The sequence below is a fragment of the Sylvia atricapilla genome, chromosome 3 (assembly GCF_009819655.1).
Source record: "Sylvia atricapilla isolate bSylAtr1 chromosome 3, bSylAtr1.pri, whole genome shotgun sequence".
NCBI lineage: Eukaryota > Metazoa > Chordata > Aves > Passeriformes > Sylviidae > Sylvia > Sylvia atricapilla.
Genome location: NC_089142.1, coordinates 35118999 through 35140847, shown reverse-complemented (window position 1 = coordinate 35140847; position 21849 = coordinate 35118999). Strand labels below are relative to the sequence as shown.

The 21849-nt window shown below is 39.3% G+C and overlaps 1 protein-coding gene, 1 long non-coding RNA gene and 1 other non-coding gene across 6 annotated transcripts in view; all 3 read left to right on the top strand.

The window, feature by feature from the left end:
- Positions 1–21849, top strand: part of SNX14 (sorting nexin 14) — a 146393-nt gene that overhangs the window by 37235 nt on the left and 87309 nt on the right. The gene's annotated exons all lie outside the window — the stretch shown is intronic.
- LOC136358929 (uncharacterized) lies at positions 823–8124 on the top strand. Of its 4 annotated transcripts, none has more exons than XR_010743181.1 (6): positions 823–921; positions 2607–2656; positions 3175–3244; positions 3796–3875; positions 6081–6133; positions 6731–8124. It is a non-coding gene; the product is annotated as an uncharacterized lncRNA (long non-coding RNA). The 4 variants fall into 4 exon arrangements; XR_010743183.1 differs by lacking the exon at positions 823–921 and adding an exon at positions 1066–1086; XR_010743184.1 differs by lacking the exon at positions 823–921 and adding an exon at positions 1264–1444.
- LOC136359835 (small nucleolar RNA SNORD50) lies at positions 6485–6555 on the top strand. Its single transcript, XR_010743344.1, has one exon. It is a non-coding gene; the product is annotated as a small nucleolar RNA SNORD50 (small nucleolar RNA).

The window sequence follows — 21849 nt, the reverse complement described above, 5'->3', positions numbered from 1 at the left end:
TTGCTGCCTACCTACAGTAAAGTGTGCTTCACTTGACCCACAAGCTTGCCCAGGCCTAGCAGCCTTGGGTGATGCTGAGAAATATCAGACACATTTCTTTGGGGATAAAAGGTTTGCACAGCAGTGCATTCAAGCTCTGCTTGTAAACCTGTACCCTCCAGTCTAGCAGAGAGATGAGCATTTTCCTCTGCCAGGCGCCAAAGGCAGGGTGCAGTAGCACTGCACAGAGCGAGGCTCCCTGCGCTGGGTGCTCACCCCGCAGCCCTGTACTCGCCTCAGTATTTACAGCCTTCTTAATGTCAAATGCAAACTAAAATTGTACTCATTTATACTGATTGTAATGAAGTTCAGGCTTAATTGTTCTCTCCCCAAAAACAAATTCCAGTCTTTGAGAGACCAACACGCAGTAAAAGACCACCACAAAGACTGGTAGAAATATGGAATTATTTAGCATTTAGTAAAGGAATTAGTAAAAGATTCTACGATCTCAGGTCTTTTCCAACCCTAATGACGCTATGACTCTTGGGAAAACATGTTCTTTAAGTTTGGGAGGTGGAGCTGCACCAGGTCGGCTCCTGCCCTCCCTTCGAAAACTCACATAAAACCTCTCCGCGTTTTACACAGGAAACCCGTAACGCAAATCCTGCAAGCAGCGCGGCGCCCACAGCCTGGCGCGGGTCCCCGGCGGTCCCCTCCCGCGGAGCCCCACGCCACGCCCGGGGACGCGGCAGCGCGAACCCGCCCCTCCGCGCGCCCCCGCCAGCAAAGCGCGCTCCCGCGCCAGCGCCGCGCCTCCGCCCCTCGGCCGGCGCGCGGGGGGCGGGGCCAGCCTCGTTCCCACCCCGCAGCGTACATATAAAGCTGGCGAGCGCCCGTCGCGCCTCCTCTTTCACTGCGGAGCACCCGCCGGGGCGGCGCACGGTAAGGCGGCGTGGGATGCGGTGTGCGCCGCTGCCCCCGCGAGGGGTGGGAGGTTGCACGACTTCTTCCCTGTGTTTGAACGTTGGGGAGCATCGCCCGCGGTGCCGGTCGCGTAATGCTCGAGGCTGGAGCTGGCGAGTAAAGCTCTCACCCTTGGAGCCGCGGGTAGAGCCAGGCGAAGGGCAGCCGTAATCCAGTTGTGGGGCCGCAGCCGTCCGCGCACGGTGCCTTGCTAGCAGCCGTGGCGGTGCGAGGGGGCTTTAGGGGCACTACACGTTCCAGCATGCCCCGCGGGAGGCTCCGTGCCGGAAGCCGCATCGTGAGGCGCGGAGCAGGCTGGGATCGGTAGGCGGCGGTAGCCCGCGTGGCGCCGGCGGGCCCGCGCCATTTTGATCCCCACCCGTTACGGCCGGGGCTGGTGGCGTGTGGCGCCCCTGCTGTGCCCTCGGCCGCGGCTGGCGCAGCCCCTGCACAGTGCGATAGCCTTCTGTCCTCGGGGTGCGTGCGTAAAACCTTTAATAAGGTGCAGCCACCTTGGTCATGTGGCAGAGGGTTAGTGCCCATGCTTTTGTTACCTGGACATCTTCTGGAGTGCTCAGCACCCCAGCAGAAAACTTATAGAAGGACTTGGGGACCCCCAGCATCCCAAGGAAAAAAGGCCCACAGCATTTAGGTGATACTTGACGTTAATCAAAAGATTGCGTTCTAACTAATGATCTTTTATTTGTATTTTTAAGACAATGATATAGCAGAATAAAAAGAGGTTTGTTATAAAAGTAAGCCACCACCACCCCAAAAACCCCATACCTCCTCCCCTTAAAAGCCCACTGTGTGCATAAGATGCCATTTTGTCCCCTCCATTAAATGCTAAACCCATTGTATTTCTAAAAGAATGAGGAATACCATTAAATATATATAGAATTCCAGGGTCTTACCTGCACGCAAAGACTAGGATGTGACTGGATTTACTGAGGAAGTTGTCAAATGCATTTGTTGTGTGTTTAATTAGCTTGTCTCACACTCTGTTACGCATTACATTACTGAACAGTAAAATTTTTGGAACTTAAACCATTCGTACCCATTGATTTCATGTATTATGCTCAAAAAGTGTAAAGTTTATCGCATGCACGAAGTGGAAGCTAAACTTCAGGCTTTTTATAGCCTTAACTGTTTTGTTGTCTGAAGCAAAATGTGTGGTGAGATATCTTTCATGGCTCAATGGATTTATTTGATCTATATAGTACAAAGCGAGATATTAAATAAGCACGTTCAAGTAATAATATATGTGACTAAACAGCCTTTGTCAGGCATTTCTTAAACTGCTTGAGTTGGTGAATTTTGATAATTGCTGTATGGTTGAAATAATTTTCTACACCAACCAAAATGAGTTCTTAAAAGTAATTGAAACCTTGAGATGATGATTTTTCATTAGAAAAATCTTTGGTACGTGCAGTTATTTCTACAGTGCATTTTATATGAGGTTTCAAGTGGGTGTGACTTGTAACTCCTTTGTTGCTTAGAACTGCATTTTTTGCTGCTTTTCTCCTGCAAAGGAGATGATTTAGTACTTAATGTGCTGCTTCTAGATATGGTGTTGATGATTATGGTCTTATAATGTATGTGACTTACTGGCCCGGTAATATGAATCTGCTGATTTCACATTGTAAGACTGTGTTTGTTTTTAGGTGTCATGGAGAGGAGATTTTCAGTGGTGTCAAGTACATTGTACATTAAGGTAACAGCTCTGGAATTTTTAATGTTGCTTTAGAAGTAACACTGCATTTCTGCTTTCGACCAAGTCAGTAAATACTTGTGTTTCATAACTTGGTTTCTGTATTTTTATCTGTCAAAGTATGAGAAGTGCCAGAGAGTTGTCAGCTTTGTGTGGTTAGTATGTGGGACAAAAAGGAATAGCTACACTGTATTTTCATAACTGCCATCAAAGTGATAAGTTATTATTTGATAAATTCTGGGTTTGGTGTTCTTTGAGTTAAAGTCAGCCTGTAGGTCAGTTCTTAGTTGGACTTCTTTTGCTTACAAAATTTCACCTTTTCTCAGGTATTGTAAAGAAATACAATATCTATTTGTATTTCTCTACAATATTTAGAAGAATATTTAATTGTTGTATGAAAATGTCAGTTTTTAGTGCTTGATGATTATGTTTCTGACATAGTAATATGATAGATTATGATAGAACATAGCAAGAAATGTTTTCTAGTCTAAAATATAACTTTTGCTTATTTTTATTTCTAGCACATGATGAAAGAACTGTCACAAATAGAAGAATACTTGATACACACAAGTGGATTTTCCTGAAAGCCATGTATGTTCTTCGTGATCGAGGGGATAAATTAACAATAAATGGATTAGCAAAAGATGCATAGGGTTAAATTCGTAGTTATGTCATTAGCTTTAAGATTGAGGTATCAGTAATTTTGAGCATGTCATGGTCTAAAACTGTGTAGACTGAGGGGATTTGGAGGAGATTTTTGTGCTGAGGAGCTGGTAAAATGCCTGTCTGAAATGTTCATACTAAATCTAAAGTTTACATCAGTATCATTTTAATTGTCAATTTGCAGTTTATTGGCAAATAAGCATGAAACAGTTAAGTCAAAGAAAACAGGACATGTGGATGCTTATTAATATAAATAAGCAAATGTTCCCATATTTTAATAAAAATAAGTATTCACTTTTTTTAATGTATAGTTGGTATCTTCACTTCTTTTAAAGAAAAAAGGAACTCAAGGATTGGTATTCATTTTAGTTTGATGCTTACAGCCAGTTGTTGCAAAAGTAAATTTTGGTTATGCCTACTGGCTTGTGTTATATTATACATAAACTTGTTGTAATTTGGGATTTTACTCAAATTTCTAGAGTGGCATGAAGAGTTTCTAGTAATGGGAATATGACATGTCCTGAAGAAAGATTTCCTTGCAGCAAGGAATGAAACAGAGGTAATACTTCAGACAGTTCTTGTTGATTTTAATGTGTTCCCTTCTTAGTACATTGCTAGTGAAAGATGAAAAACTTGTTTTGTGTTATATGTGACTGTATGAGTGGTTTTACAGTTCCTGTCACTGATATTTGTGAATAGTGGTGAATCATGCTGAAACTGCCAAACCTGGTACATGGATGAGAAACTTCATAAGGCTTTGGTGACTGAGATGAAACCACTTAATCCTTCAGTCATAAAGCATCCCAGTTGGTGTTGTTTAGTGTGGTTGCCGTGTACGAGTGGGGTGCCAGCATGCACCAGGCTCTGAATAAGAATGTTGGTGCATTTTTTAAATCCATATGGTTTAAGTTGCCCACTAAAATGATTTACTCCTTTTCTGTGGTGAGATAGGATTAGAAAAGCAAAGCAGACTCAAAACTTGAATGGTTTATTAACAAAACTAGCAGAGAGGAAAAAAATTAATGAGAAACAGAATAAAACCTTCAAAGTACCTCCCCTCTTCCCCATAAATTCCTTTCTCTCTCTGACAATATGTAGAGACAAAACTTAGACTTTTGGTCAGTTATCACCTCTAAAATAGTCTTTCATTAGTTCTTTCAGAGAGAGAAGTTTCTTTTGGTCTGCCATGAAAACTTCACTACAAGAAAAAACAATTCTTTTATAGCTTTTAATTTTCACAAAAGCAGCTGCCCAGGAATCTGCATTTGTGAAGTCCCTCTCATATCACACAGCCTTTCCCAACAGCTGCACTGTGGGCCATTTAAACTCATGGGATGCCATTTTAAAGATAAGTGGTTCAAAAGCAAAAGTTCTCTTCAGCTGTTATAAAAATCATCCTCATCTTTAGGAACAGAGATCTTCCTCTTCTTTTCCTGGGAGCAGATCTTCATATTATCTCTCTCTGTTCAAACTTCTCATAAAATCACAGCTACTTCAGTATTTACTTAGTCCACCACAAATGCCTTTGCTTATACCTGCAGTCTGAACACTCATCTCCCCAGTGCATATTTTCCACGATTTAAAGGGTATTCTAGTATATCATAGTCCATTATCATGGTTTTACAAAACAATTTCAGCCTAGGACTAGGCATCTTCTCATTCTCCTTCCATCTAAGACCAAACTCTTCTTAAACTGACTTTAATGTCTTCATATTGTCTTTCTACATGTCTCCATTCTTTCTGAATTAGAATTCATCGGAGCAAGCCCAATGTAGGGCTCACTCAGATGTGAGCATTTATGAAATGTCATGTTAATGACAAAGGTGGAATTTCATGTAAATTGTAGTGAATTCTAAATAAAGCTCCAGTTTCAGCTCCAGAGATGAACTTCACAAGGGCTGGTATAATGTACTTTGCAGGTAAAAGTAATGCTTACAAATGCTTACTGTGCTTTAAGAATATTAGCAAGTGGTTTCTCAAAGAATTTCATTCCCACCTAAGTATCTGAACTTAAAGTTTTCAGGGAAATTTGCTTTATTGCTCTATTGCTTGGGTATATCTATATCCAGGCTGATTTTAGTTAGTGTGAGGTCTCATTTTTATGTTGCTACATGTCTCTAACTTCATTCTATTCCTGTTCAAGGAAGATACCTTTTAAATACTTAGTTAGCTACCAGAACTTTCTTTTGAACAACCAGGTTTTGTTCTAGTATGTAATGTTCAAATGTATGATTGAAACTTCTTGTGCAGTGCTGCCTGTAAAATGCTGAATTGCTTTAGACAGGCACACTTGCAAGTATAAAGAAGAGTGACTTCCATGGCTGACCTAGAGAAAAGTTAAAAGTAGCAAACGTTGTTAGTGGTAACAAACCAGTTTTATGTCTTTGTGGAGATGCTTGAATGCTGCTTCTGAATAAAAGGTGTGTAATCAAATAAATATTATTTTTGATCTTGATAGGCATCTTGCCAGTATCAGATATCCTGATAATCAATTACAATTCCCCCATCCTGTCATAGTTCATACCCAGGTTGAGCAATAACTGGGCAAGAGAAGGAAAACAAATCTTACTGTGACATGACTACATTTCTGATTAAAGTTTCACAGAACTTGCAGTGTGCTGATACTAATGCAGCACATGTTGAATAATGCGGTTTGGACTGTATGAGAGGCTAATTGTATAGTTGTATTTTGAGAGATGAAAGAAAAGTTCTCTGAACTAATGAAGAACTAAGTTTATGAAAGTTTTCTCTGTCTTTTTTACAGGAAAACGTGCTTTATAGAAAACAAGCAGGAATAAGTGCTTTTGGCTTTTTCAGGTATGTAACTGAAAAGCTTCTGAACGTTTTCTGGTTCTGAGTCTAAAGTAAAAAGCTACAGTTCAGATTTTTTTTCATTGTGATATAATTTATCACGAACATAATTGATCAATTGATATGGTAAGTCATACTTGGCATTTAAAAAAACACTTGTTCCCCAAGGCACAGTATGAGCTGATAGCTGTGCCTAACCTTGGTTAGCTTTCAAACCTAGGTGAAAATTTTTTAAATAAGTGTACATTATTACTGAAATATAACAAAGTGCTAGAGGTTGTAATACAAAAACTAAGCAATCAGAAACCTTACAGAATATTTCCTACTAAATTTTTTGTTCATGTACTGCTTTTGTCTCATCTGTGATGATCATATCCCGAACCTGAATTCTATGTTGAAAAACCTTATATGGATCCGGCATCTGAGATGAGACTAAAACATTTTATTTAAAGTGTCTTTGTGGGTTTAGTTTTCGTTTTGTTTTGCCCTTTTTTTTTTCCATAATTAGTAACATGTTAATACAAACTGTTGTGTGCTTACTTGCAAAATAAAATTTCTGCCTTGAATGAATCATTTTACTTAGATCTTGTTCTCCTTTTTCAGTGATGAATTGGAACAGTTTGTCAGAACTGCTTGACAAATGTGGATGATGTAACCAGAAGGAAGTGTAACACCTGAAGAGATATTGAGGCTTGGAGTGGGATGCCATGCTTTTAAAAGCCTGCAGAAACAGCTGCAATTCTGTTCAGTAGATAGTGTCTTCAGAAACTTGCATGTAGTCCAAAATTACTGTCTCTGCATATTTAAAAACACTGTCTTTCCAAAATACTAAACTGTCTTCTCTAGAAAGTGTAGCAGTAATATTAGGGAAAGGACTACTGAGCTTCAGTACGTGGAAAACTCCTTGATTATTTATTTACCCTTTTAAAATACCACATGGGTATGCAGTCTTTCAGATACTGGCGATCTGTGGTAGCTGCAGAGTGAAGCTCACAGGCAGGCCTTGTAAACACAGGGTGAAAGCAGAGAAAAAGACAAGGTCTACAGCTTGCATCATTGTATCTAGTGAGGGAGTGAGGAGTTGGCATTTTATGAACTGCCACTTCAGCAGAAGACTAGTACCACAACGGTGGCACTGCCCTTTGAGGAATACACTGGCAACAGTACTTGCTGCTCTCTGGGAAAAAGAGATTGGTAGTGGGAAGAGAGAGCTACATACGTATGAACTTGGGGTTTGAACTGTGGCTCAAAAAGTAGCAGTGCTGTAATCAAAGTAGCAGCGTATTTTCTGTATTCAGCAAACTGTCCCTTCCACAGAGGAATGAAGGATCATAAATTGGTCACCAAGTAAATCTAAAGACAACTCATGGTGTATGTAAGATGAAATTTGCCTTGAAGCATGACTTTCAAGCCTTATTGTCAGGAATTCTTTATAATGGCAGAAACATGAGAATAGCATAATTTAAAATTCATAGACCTTTTATTACTGAAGAATTTTGAAATTCTCCAAAGTATATAAAGCAACCCTGTAGGTCATGGGATGTACCTGTTTGTCAGTGACAAATTCCATGAAAAGTCCCAATTTTTTGTCAAATTAGTTAGTATGAAGTATAAACAATACAAAACAGGAGCAGCATATAAAGCATTGGAAATGTAAAAAGAAAAAATGTATCCATCAGGCTACTAAAGTGGATGCTAAGGATCTGACTGAACTCCAGGAGTGCATTGGGTCACTGAGCATCTCCTGTCATTTGCTTATTTAACAGGGCCAGCTGCTCTAGCATAAAAGCTTCCTCCTTTTGAGCAAGGAATCGTAAACCTGCAGATACAAACCAGAAAATAGCTTTCTCTTCATTGCTTTCAATAATACTTGTTTCTGTTAACAAATATTACTGAGAGTGGTGCATATTTTCATGTGCCATGTTTTGTACATTCTTTTGAATAAAGATAAGGATATTAAAGCCGTCGTTGTTGCACATCAGCCATGGATCACACCACAGTGTTCTTGACTGCTTGTACTTCTCAAAAGCTATGGAGGCAAAGTGGACTTGCGCTGAGTGCTGCAGCATGTACTGCACACATGATGCTTCATGTGCTTGAGTGAATTCCAGGACAAAACTTGTGTGCTGAGGAAGTGGGAAGGTAAGATCAGTCTCAATCTTCTGCCTGCTGCAGATCTGCAAAAAGTCTGGGTGCTGTTAACAGCATCAAGTGGAGCTGCTTGTCTGGTAAGTCTGGATGTCAAAGAGCAGAGAGATAGTTAATAGAGCAGCAATCTTTAAGATATTAAAAAGAATTTACATACTGCTTCATTATCAGTCAGAGGACTGGCATGTGTTTGGAGAATAAAGGTATCATTTTATCCTTCAGGCTGATGTTAATACAGAATGTTAAAAACTTTAGATAATGCCATGTTTATGTGCAGTAAACTTTGTAAAAGTGAGTATCTTGTGATGTTGGGGATGAAATAGAAGACTAAAGGTTCGGGGTTGTGGGTGACGCTTCAGGTACCCAAAGTATTTCATGACAGTCTTGTTCTGCGTGCTCTAAAACACACACTAGGGGTGGTCTCTGGGGTAGGATTGGCAGCAATAAAGGGTGCCAGGGAATAGTTACTGCATATCGCTGTGGTGGAGACCTGTTTCAGAATTAAATTGTGAAAAAGTTTAAACTCAGCACATAAAAGGTATTTGTGGCTGATGGTAAGGCATACTGAATACTGACCTGCAGAACTTAAGGAATTACCTGTGCTTCAGAGCTACTGAAAATGGGTAGCCTATAAAAAAAATGTGTATTTGTAGCATAACGAGTCAATTTTTACAATGGTGAACTAATGTTTTAACCATGACATTTTCCAGAGGATTTGGTTTACAAGACCAGTGAAAATTAGGAAGCTTATTTTTATAACCAATTTTAATATGGAAACTGGCTTTTTTGCCTTGTGGGAGGCAGTTAATAGGTTTTCAAACCAGTTCTGGGTTTAGTTTTGGTACATTTTCTGGAGTAATGTTTAATACAAGTGAGATAAGGAGAGGTAGTTGCGAAGAGCTACTGTATGATATGTTTGGAACATGTGGCATGGGATTTCTCAGCAAAAGTACTTCGTAAAACTTGAGGTTTACAAAGCACATAGATTTAAAGCTTTAAGACTGCATTAAAAGCATGAAAGCACTTTGCTGCTTTTGTGCTTTAGTCTGGTGAAGTCTTGCACTAACCATCATTAGTAGTTAGAGCTAGAAGTGTCACATGGCTGTTGGGCTGTGATCCAAGAAATTGGTGGTCAAACAAACTGTTCTGGAATGTTGCCGTTTATCGGTTTTAGTAACTGGGCAAAACCAGGCGAGACTAAGTAATTAAATGAACGTTGAGCTTATAAGCAAGAGAAGGACCTTGCAACCACATGGAGGATTCGAGAGTAGCTCTGCATATATGCTTTGCTACTACTGAAGTAACAAGGTCTTTATTAAGGTGGGAGGTTTTGTCTTGCTGAAGAACTTGTCTTACTGGTGAAGGCTGTGCTCTATAATCAGGGTTGCGAGTGAAACTAAGCTAGCAGTGGTTATCTTGCCACAGCACCCGCGCTGCTATGTGAGTGCCAGTGCTGGTGTGATACCTGCTTCAAGTATCAGATGCCAGTGAACAGGAATTTCAGTGTAAGCTATGCTGTCTGGCTGCCATCCTGCCGAGGAGTGTGAGACTGTGGCTGCAGCTATATCGTGTGCTGGTGTTGGGGTTCCTACCATTTTTCCTGCAGGAAGGCTCTTAACTGTATACATTTGCCATACAAAGTTTGGGGTATGTGCCACTTAAAAACCAGCACTGAAATGAAAGGGGTTCGTAAAGAAACTTATTCCATAGGATATTCTAACACTGACACAGCATTCAGCGCTTGACTTTGCCCAAGGAAAGGTTTTCTTTATATTGAAGAGTGTTAGGCTCTAACTTTGGTAGCTTTTCTTCACACTCTCTCTGTCCAGGAGGACAACCTTTGAGCTATCATCTGGAGTATGAATGAATTAAACAGAAAAATGGTAATTTCAGATGAGTGGAGTACACATGGAGGCTTTATATGCTATGTAAATACATGTCTGGTTATTTGCATTCTCTGTTTTTTGGTGTTACAACCAGTTTTACAAGCATTTTTGCTTGTCTGCCCTTGTACTTCCCTCAGAGGGTATAAACTGTCAAAGTACAATTAGAATGATGAATTCTGTTTCCTTTCTAACATCATGTGGCTTTTTAGTTGATAGTCCAGTTGAGCTATCAGGGCCATGAAGACAGTACTTCTCTGCCATTGTCTCGAACTTCCTGCAGGCTCCGGAGGACAAAGTGGTGTTTGATGCTCAGAAGAATGGCTGTATTGAGTGGGACAAAGTCTGCCTCGTTCAGTATTCTGTCTGAGGATGACCAGTATAAGGAACAGGAGAAGTATAGAGAGCCTTTCCAGCAGTTTTCTTGGGAATTTCCTGAGATTTTCATTTGTATTTGAATACTAGTTTGCAATTATGACCTATCTGCATTTAAAAATATCTGAAACATGAATGATGTGTGAGCCATAAAATACATGAAGTAGTGGGTATGTTAGTAAGTGTAGAGAGGGTAGGACTGGGAGGGGGCTGAAATAAAAGCCTTTATTTTTCCCCTTTTTGAAGCTGATGTTACTTTCAGTTCTCATGTTACTGAAAACAGTGGTAAGTGAAGTCCAGTGAAGGCCCCGGTTCTAGGACAGCCTTGCTGTTAAACTGAGCTGTGTTGGGGGTGAAAATGTGAAGTACTGATGTGTGCTCTTACCCCTTCGGGCTTCTCAGCAGACCAATAAACACTATCTTTTTCCCTGAAACTGGAGTTCTCCCTAACTGAAGGAGCACCCTCCCAGCAACAATAGTACTAGTTTTATAGTTTTATAATGGCAGGTGAAGAAAGATTAATATCTGTCCCAAAGTTTGTTTTTGGTTTGTTGGGGGTTTTTTTGTTGTTGTTTGTTTTGGTTTTGTTTGGTTTTTTGTTTGTTTGTTTTGTTTGTTTTTGTTTTTTTTGTGGAAAGAAAGAGATTAATGGACTGTAATAAAACAAATGTTTAGGCCTTACTTTTAAATTGGTAAGTTGTTTGAAAAGTAAAGGTGCTTTTAAATCATCTTAAGATCATTGAAGAAGAATATACAGCTGCTGTTAAATCTGTGTTTCATCTTACTTACCTTTGTTTCATTCAGAGTGAGGAGTATTGCTGATACTAAGGTCCTGTGAAAAACATTTGAGACTTAAACTCTTTTGTGTATCTCGAGGTTAAAGTCCAGCCAGTAACTAAGTACCACATCCTTCCTACTCTGGTAGGATGGAGAGGAGAATTATGAAGAAAGGTAGAAGCAATGGGTTGAAATGAGAACAGAATTAAAATTAAACAATAATTGTACCATAAAGGAAGACAAAGAGAAAGATAAGCAAGTGATGATACACAATACAATTGCTGGTCACCTGCTAACATGGCCAACCTGAACAATGATCCGTGCCGCCTGGCCAGCTTCCCTCAGTTTATGTACTGGGCATGACATGCTAGTATAGAATATCCTCTTGGCCAGTTCAGGTCAGCTGTCCTGGCCTTGCTCCCTCACGGCTTCTTGAGCCCCTCCTCACTTGCAGACACCTCTGGTTGTTGCTAGGTAGTGCTACCCCAACATCAAACTGTTATCAACTCTGTTTTCATACTGACTCCAAATCACAACACTGTACCAGGTACTAAGAAGAAAAATAATTAACCCAGCTGAAATCACAATGGTGTGTTAGCTTGAAGCAGAAAATACAGGCAAATTTGCTGTCTATTGTGTTATGCACTCCACAAGAAAAGTACAGTATTGAAACATGGTGAGGGGCAGTTCTTAATGTCATTTTGTCTTCACAACTAGAACAGTTCAGGGTATGATTATTCCCCAGAGTATATTAGCATAAGTGTTTTCTGAAAGTAGTTGGATTATGTGTTTCTGATTCTGAAAATTTTATTAAACTGCCTGTTTGCTACTGCAAACAGAAAGAGAAGTTTAGTTCGTGGGAATTAGTGCTCCTTCCCCTCTTCCTGTTTCACAGATTATAAACCACACAATATAAGAAGTTTAACGGCAGAACAGGAGTTACCTCTAAAACATCTTGAAATAGTAATTTATAATAAACACTATCACAGTGCTGAGAGTGTTTCCTCAAAAAATCTGCATGGCAGTGAAGAGTGTCTAGGCTTTTGAAAATGTTTCTGAAGTAGTACTCTTACACTTGTCTGAACTGGCTTGTCTTCATTTACATGTACTTCAGCTTAATTTCTGTTGCTAGTGAAAAGTTGAGTATAGTTTCTGCTAATTTGACATACAGATTATAAGGCTGCTGGAAATTTTTTTTTCCATATAAAGGTGTCTTAATATGGTGATTCTTTGGCAGGGGTTGACTGCAAGGTGTTTTGCCGTGGTTTTGTGATGTTTTTAAATGCCATGAGAAGATGACTGGAAATTGTATGAGTATTTTCTCCTGAGAGTATTAAATAGTTTCTAGTTTTATAATTGAAAAAGTAACACTGAACAATTGTAGCAACTCCATGATATATTTTCTATTAAAATGCAGTCCCTTTATGAATAATGGTGGATATGGGAAAGTTTAAAGCTTTTTACCTTACAATAGGAACAAATATGATTTGCTAGGAGCTACAGATGTGAAAAGACCTGTGGTGTAAGGATCATTGACTCCCTGATGGCTATTGCCTGACAGTATTAGCTTTCAAAGGAAATAGCCACTTAGCTTCAGTTTTTGGTTGAAGAAACTTGACAGTGACAAGGATGATTCACTATAATGAAACTCTTATATCCTCACCTACCAGTAACAGAAGAAAAAGAGGAATTCTGTTATTCTGTCTCTTGGTCTTACCTGCTGGTTTTCCCTAGGGGCTACTTGGGGTTCTCTAGTTGTGATTTTTTTCACTGAGGTGAGACCAGGGGATACTGAAGTATTGTTGATTATCAACTAGTAAAATGCATTTAAAATTACAAAAGGAGTATGCCTATTTGGTCTTTCCTGATGTTACATCTTTTATAGAAAGAACAGATTATCTGTGGAAGTTTGAGCTATCTCCCAGCATATGATTTCTTACTCTGGACCAAGTGTGGGCCCTTGGCGTCCAAAACTTTTATATTGCACTTGGTTTTGTCCCAGTCTCCTAAAGACACTATTCCTCCCCTTCTATACTAGTCCTGTATTGCTTTCCTTTTTAACAGTTATGTATTAGACATAAAACCCCACAAAATTTCATAAGACTAGTACACAAGCTTTTAGTATTAATTGCAGAAGGGCTGTAAGAATATAGGAAACTTCTGTAAAGGGAAAAAAAAAAAATCTCTGGGACTCAAGGATATAATAATGAAATTGAAACACATGATGAATTTTAAAAACAAGACCAGGTCCTATAACTGATGTGATTTGACAGCTGTGATTTGCTTTTCAGAAATCAGAGACAGAGCCTGCAAATAGGAGTCACTTAGGGGGTAAATTGCAGATACGTCAGCAAGGACAGCTAGCAGGGCTTCAGATTGTTTTAGATATGGAAGGGAAATACTTCTTTTTCTACTTCTGTGTTCCTTCTGAGCTCTCTGCTGGAAAGTTTCAGGCTATAAAGTAGGTGTTAGAAAAAAAAAGTGGAAGGTGAGTATTATTTTAAATTAAAAACTTTCCTACTCACAATTAATTTAGTAGGGCTAAAACTCAACTGTGTTTTGTATACTCCAAAAAGCCATAACCATTTTTCAGAAATATCTCAATTCTGCAGAAATAGGCTCTGTTGAACTTGCTCTTCTTGACTATTTTGAAGTTTGGCTGGGAAACAGGCACCTCAAATTCATTAAAAGGGCAGAAATTAACGTCTGTGAAGATGACAGTCTTTTCTATGGCACCAGCAAAAAGGACTATCAGCAGAATTGGCATCTGGCCCTGGAAGCAAAACATTCTGAGCTTCTGCTAAAGCTTCCAAAAGAAGCATGATAATGAGGTTTTAGAAAATTCCTGGGCTGTCTTGATTTCATGTATAGTCTAATCCTCCTGCTCAACTTTGTTGATTAAGATAAATAATACAGAAAATACTGTCTTGGGCCATGCAACAGTAAGTTATGAATTATTTGTTTTCTTTGATTCGCTGAGGTAGTCTCCCTTCTGCTGGGATTTAATCTTAATATGAACTTCGTCATTTTTGGGGTGCATAGACTCACTGCTTGCTAGTAGTTGGGGTGTCAGAGGCTTAGAGGGAAAGCTGATGTGTTACCAGCACTGATATCATCAGCCTAAGGGTGGAAGAAACTATTTGTGTCACCTTGGCTGAGCTATAGAAAGCAGGTGAACTTCTAAGCTGGGAATTTCTCATGTCTGGGGTTCTTTGTGTTGTTTTTTGTTTTGGTTTAGATTGGGGGGTTTTGTGCATAGCTTACAAAAGTTTCTACTTTAATAGCCTACCCTTCTTAATTCTGGTTCTATTTTTTTCCATTGTGCACTGAGACTGGAGGAGTCTGAAATATTCTCAGACTAAAAAAAATTCTTCATTTTCCTCATGGTCTCTTTTGGCTGCAGCAGGTCTGTGTCAATACTGTTGATCTGAAATTTGTTAACTGTTTTCGTACATCAAATTTACCAACCAGGACTGATCTTTTAATAGATGTTTAAAGGGATTAAAATAAAAGTTGGAACTAAATTACAAACCTTTGCCTTTTAGATGTAGATAATCTCTTGGGTAAGAATTATTTTATAATTTTTCTTGTGAGACACATAAGGTAGTGCTTTGGATGTGGCAGTAAAATCTAAAAACACCTGACCTGGAAGGGTATGAAAGAATTTAGAAACTTTTGCAGATAACTATCATCAATGATTTTAACTATTTTTTATGGACATGCTCACTCAGCCATCTTTATTGATTCCGCTGTAACTAGGAATTGATGTATTGGCAGTAAAAATGCATATTCCCACTCAGTTGCATTGACTCCTCTTGCTGCTCAGTATGTGCCTCCAAACACTGCTCTCCATTGGTTCATAACTTCAGTTGGAAAACACAAAAGCTATTAGAAGTGTTTTGGTTAGTTTAAATGTGATGTCAATAAACAAATTCACAGGCTTATCAGCCAGGTGTTTACCTAGTCATAACCTGATTTTTTTTTTAATTGACCCTAATAGATTTGAGTTTTCAAAATGAAACTTCCCTCTAAGTGTTCTTACTTACTGCTACTTTTAAGATCTAAACTTTAAAAAAGAAAAAAACAACCTTTTATGCTTTTACAGGATCAAAACTAACTGAAAATTTAAAAAAAAAAAGGCAGATTAAAAGCATAATATTATTTATCTGCCCCTGGAGATCACAGAATAGCAATTTATTTTTTCTAGTTACTGGTTGCCATGTAAAATTAAAACTTTGTTTCTCTTAAGATCTAAACTTAGGCTTCTAGCAGCACAATACAGCTACATTAGTTGTACCATATTAAATTGCAAATTGTTCACATTTGAGCACAGGTTATGTTGCCTGCACTGCACTGCCCTGCCTTGTGCAAAACAGTGAAGAGATTCCTGGTTAATGCTGTACAAGCTAGAAAAGGAAAACTTATACACATGTGCTGAAGCTCTATTTTAGGTTAAGATCTAATTCTAGTATCACTCAAGGCCCATGTAGAAAGAGAGTAGATCTTCCAAAAGAAAATTTTTGAAAAGCAGCAAACACAGACTGAGGTACTGATAATAGTCAGAGTTCTTCATCCCTGTACTCTGGTCTGATGTTTGTGTTGTAAACGAGAATTCCTATAGGGCACAATTCTCCAGGTATCTTTAAAAAACAAAATAAAAAATAATTTGTATACAAAAGGTGTTATGATCTGCTCTTGGGATCTGCAGAAATGCTGCATTTTGGTAGTCACTTCTGTCTTACATCTGGCAAGGGTCATAAATGTGTGTTTGTGAGATTGTTCTATTCTTACAAGGACCTTGAAGAGACAAGGTTATTTGGGCTCACCCATCCTTGAAAGGATTTTTAGGTTCTTTGGTTACATGTTAAGTAGGCTGGAACACTTGACCTGAAAGCTGTGTATTGCAACTGCCGCATCAGACGCTTTCCTGAGTAATCAGCCATGTAATTACTAGCCAACTAAAAAGGCCTGGGACATAAGCCCAATTTCTGGCAACAGATCATCCATGCCAAAAAGGGTTAATGCAGTCTGACAGCTAAAGCCTGGGCAGCAGTTTAATATTTGGGCATTGTTTAGAAGTTAAGGTGGGTGAGAGCTTAGCTGTGGAAATGCAAGGTGTGCTCTCCATATCTGCCTTACAGCTGGAGAACTGTGACCTGTCCCATCTGCTGTATGGCTGTGGCCATTGTGTCTGTGGTGTGCTGTGCTCTCCTCTCCTGGGAAAGATGCCCAGAGCTGGAGAAGAGTATTCTGTGACCCAGTGACATGCTGCCTTCGGAGATGGGCTTAATGCAGTCAGTGACTTATGTGGGGTTAAGTAGATCCCACAGGTCTCTTTCCTTCAGCTGGCTTTTACAAGGGTGCCAAGTACTGGAATCCTTATGGCTGCTAAGCAGTACAGGGGTGTAAGGGGCCAGGCTGGATGTGTGTCTGGGGCAAAGGAAGGGCTAAATACAGCAGTAAGTTCTCTATTGACACTTTCATTTGTGGCTGGAGTCAGTGAGTTGCAGCTTCAGCACTTGGCTGCCTCACACTGCGCAAGTGGACAGGACAGCATGACTGTCCTGAGATGACTCGGAGATGTTTTGAAGATGGATGCTGCTCAGGAATGCTCTCTGCAGTTCTCCTCCATGAATACTTCTCATATGGCAGGCTGCACTAGAACATGGAGGAAACTTCTTTCTCCAACCTTTCCATACTGATTGGAGGAAAATTGGGCAGTATACTTGGTAATTCTCCTGTCACTTCTTTGCTGAATATCTTGTCTCTTCTTTCCGTGGAGCTTTGCCAGGCACTGACCTAATGGTAGCATTCCTCTATGAGCTTTAAAGCATCAGATGCTTAGGAAAACAGGAATGGAAAAGGCAGCAGTTGTTTCCTAACTCTTGCCTTTGTACACACAGCAATAGTAAAGCAGTATTTTTTTGTCAGATTGGGAAGGCTTTTTCCATAGTTTCCTCACCCTTGATAAACTTGTGGGCTATTTGTATAGGAAGCCTGTGATTTATAGGTCTCTAGTGGAAAGAGGAGTATGTTATTAGAGGGAATCTGGAGGAACATTTGCATGTATACTTTTCCAGGAAGTGGAAAGGGGTTGGGAACAAAGGAACAGATTTGTGATTGCACGTTGTGCTTGCTGCAATGACAAGGTATTTCAGTTGTTAGACTGAACAGCAGAGACTGATATTCAGTTTCCAGTAGTGGATATTGGCTAATGAAGAAATACAAAGATAAGGCAACATAGATATGATAGTATGTTCTGAGGTGCTCCCCCAGTTTCTGCAATTTCTCCACTAATTTCTGTTGCAAAATTTAAATTGGGGTGATATCCCTATCTCTGCCATTTGTAATTTTAGATGGGTGTTTCTTGCATTAATAAGTTATCTGAGGGCTTTATAGAAATAACTACAGCTTCATATGCCAATGCATTCCCCAGCTTTAGCTGCACATGTGTAAAAGTAGAGGTTTTTGCTTGGCTATCTGCCTGTTTGATTTAATGTTTCCTAGTTCTTCTGGAACTGGAAGAACAAGTGAGCAGTTATCCTCTAGTTTGCTCCATGCCACTTCTGATTTGTAGGCCTGCATTAGGTTTCTCATCTGTCTCGTCTATACTGAAGGTACAGGTTCTGAATAACTTAGCACTGCTTTTTTGCCAGTCAGAAATGTGGCATTTGTAGTTCTTTGTTGCAAGGCTGGGCCTATGTTCTGAGTCACAACAGTCAGTTTGGGATGACTTTCAATTGGCATTTCCACAATTCATGTGGAAGTGACTTCACTGTCTTCTGAGCATGCAAAAATAGTGTGCTCTCATCCTCCAGTCTCCTTTCAATACTTGCACATTAGCCTACAGTATACTGCAAATACATTGAATTCTACAGTGATTGCTCTGAATCCTCAGCTGGTAAACAACTGTTAAAATCTTCTATCTTAAGTTAGAAAAAACCTAAAAGTATTAACAGAATGTGAACTAAACTACATTCTACTGCTTCTTCTTCTGTGCCTCTTTCTTACAAAGTCAACTCAGGAGTGTTTTGTTTGGTGGTGGATGTACCCGTGTGTTTGGGGATGATGTTGACTGGGAAGAGGCAAAACCAGACACTGATATTGGAAAAAAGACTTAAAACATAGATACTTTATAGAAATGAGCAGTTTGATACCCTTTCTCTCACTGGCAGTGTTGCTATAGCACAGACACAAAACAAAAGTGAGTGAAGAATTTAACACCTTCAGTCTATATGTAGAATTCAACAACAAAAGAATTCCTGGGAGAGCCTCATTCTTCTTCACTGCAGACTTGTTTCTCTGCCTGCAACTATCTGAGCAAATATTTAGCAGAATGCAGGCGATTTCAACCTCAAAAGCCTTGAAATGCATTGTATCAAGTCTGTAGGATCAGACTCCTCTTCATCTTGCAGAACTAGAATTAAAAACTAGTTAAATTTTAGTTACTTTGGGGTTTTGATTTGGGGTGGAGGGGGGGAGAAAGAAAGGAGCATCAATTAATGGATACAACTGGATTTGTAAAAATTCAGGGTAAAGAACTGTGTCACAGAATCTATCTATCTGCTGGGCCACCTAGAGCTAGTTGCTTGGGTCCATGTCCAGACAGGTTTTGAAAGTCTTGGAGGATGGAGACTCTACAACCTCCCTAGGCAACTGATGCCAGTGCCTGGTCACTCAGTGAAAAAGTGTTTCCTGATGTTCAGTGTTTCAGTTTGTGCCCATTGCCTCTAGTGCTGTGAATCACACTGGATTTGCAAATGCTTTGTTAGCTCCTTTTGTTTTCCTGACTTAGTTAGAAGAAGTGGAGTGTCTAAAGAATTTGCAGGGTCAAAGTTAGAACTTTAGAAATAGTTTAAATATAAGGGGGATTAACCTTGATTTTAAGAAGCACTACCCTGCCTAGATTTGAAAAAGTTTGAACATGCACAAAGGATGTAACAGGAAAGAACGGTAAAAGAAAATATTATCATTAGTTATGTTAGTTAAGTTTCTTTGCTGAAATCATATGACAATTTTAGATGGTAAGCTACTTTTTATAGAATGGAAGGATTCTCAAATCTGTACTTTAAAGACTAGGACAGTCATATATGAAAAGTATTTTTTCTACAGAAAGTTTCATATATGTGATTCATCTCCTTTCCATTAATTTCTGACTTGCCTTTTTTTCTTAATAGACACAGGCCTTGCATTTTATAATGCAACCTATCTTTTAAGACAGAGAATTTGGTAGAATGAAGAAATTGCACAAACTTTTAATTAAACAGGTATTTCCCTCAATAGCTTTATTTTACTAAGGATCTTGCAGGGCTATAAATAGGCCACTAGCCAGCTGTGCACTACATTGAATAAAATGCAGACAGCACTCCTTTCCTGAAGTTAAATATCTTTATAAATATATAGACATATTAATAACTTGGCAGCCTTACCAACCAGGCTAAGGGCAGGGAATGGCTTGAAAAGCACTCTGCTGAGAAACCCCAAGAGTGGCTCATTAATTTCAGAATTCTGCTGTGGCAGACACAGCACAAGGGGCTTGTTTCATTATTATGAGTGATGACATTTGCTGCATGACCAGAGTGATCCTCTACGGTTATAGCTGGTGAATTTCATAGCTCAAGTACAGTGAATTCTACAGACAGGCCTTAATTCCCAAAGAGTACACACTGTGGAAAGGTGAGGCATCATAGGAACTCTGAAGGTAAGACTCCTGTTGAGTTTCCTAGATTTTTGTTCTTTTTTTAAGATATGATTCTTTAAGTAGCTCCAAAGCAAAAAACTGTCTGTCAAATTAAATTTATTTTTTGCTGCTTTATTTGTGTGTACTACTCTGTAGCTGGTCTTGTTGTAATCATTGGTTTACCTTGGGATGTGCTGGGAGGTGCAGAAGTCCAGCTGTGGCTTCAATGTGATTCTACAATGGTTATAACTGGAACAGAAGCAGGCAGTGTTTTCATATAGCAGGAAAATTTAGGAATGAACACAACCTTCATTATGGTGAGAAGCTGTCAAACTTCCAGGCATGTGCAGAGAAGCTCCTCGTGTAAATCTGGGCACCAGGTAAGTACCTGCAAATGTTCTTGGCAAGGGTATATTTTCAGGTTGTGTTTTACATGACTAAAAAGAAAAACCACCACTGGTTTCATGGATCTTTTGACAGAATTACAGAATATTCTGAGTTGGAAGGGGCCCATGAGGATCATTGAGTCCAGCTCTTAAGTGCATAGACCATGCAGGTATTAAGCCCATGACTTTGGTCTCATTAGCATGATGCTCTACCCAATTGAGCTAATCTTGTGGTTTTCGTGGGCATGACACCTTTGGCTTTGATATTAGGGCTAATGATGGAGCTGTATTTGGAGGAACTATGCCAGACTCTGTGCCTCCTGCTCTCTATGTAAAATGTCGAAGGATCAAATAACTGCAACTCTGACTCTGGGTCAGCTGTGATTTTAAGTAAGGGTGCAAAGCTGTTCATTGCATTAATCCTAGTATTTTTATTGTTTTTGCTTCCATTTTATGGAGAAAGAAGTTAAATGCATCAAAAAGTTTTCCTCTAAAAATGGGCCTGCAAGCAGGAGTTACTTTCCCAAGAGTTTGCCACCTACAGCTAGTCAGATTGACTGAGAATTAAAATGAAACACAAGTAGTTCCACCTTAACATGAAGAAGAATTTCTTTACATTGAGGGTGGCAGAGCACTGGAACAGGCTGTCTAGGGAGGTTGTGGATTTTCTTGTCTGAAGAATTCCAAACCCACCAGGACGTATTCCTGTATCACCTGCTCTAGGTGACCCAACTCTTGGCAGTTGGACTGGATAATCTCCAGAGGTCCCTTCTAACCTTAATGATTGTGGTTTTTTCACTGTTTTCATTAGTTCCAAACAACAAAAGCATTTATGGAATTTAGGTAATATTCTGGACCACATCTGTACTGTAACACTGAAACACCTTCTCTAAACATCTGAAAACTACATGCTTTGGTGCAAATCCTCCAAAACTGGAAAAATTGGAAATGTGGAAAAATTCTTCCCAGGCTTGTTTTTGAGAATATTACTTTCACTGCCCAGCTGACAGCTGTGTTCTTGAAAAAAGTTATTAACTTTTGAAAGGAAAAAAGAATATGTATTTTTATAAAGGATATGTTTAAAAATACCACTCGGGTTTGCACTAAAAAAGTTAGATTTTGTTTTACTTTTTTTTTCAGGAAGGTTCATTTTTTAAACTGTGGAGAAAAGTCAGAATAAAAATCACCTTTTATCAGATTTTTGAATTAAAAACTAGCCAGACTATTTGATAGTGTACATCTTGTATTTGTTGCCTTGTATTTGTTGCCATTTCAGACAAATCTGTGGTGTGGTCTGGCTTTTAAGTCTTATTGCATTCAATACTTGAAGAGATCTTTTTTCTTGCTTGTATCACCGAATACCAGTTCTGTGTTTCACATACTTATACGCCAGCATGTGAGCATTTGTTGACACTGAACTAACCCTGTAATTGTCTGTGCTTGTTCTACGGCACACGTTCAAGTGTTTTTAAA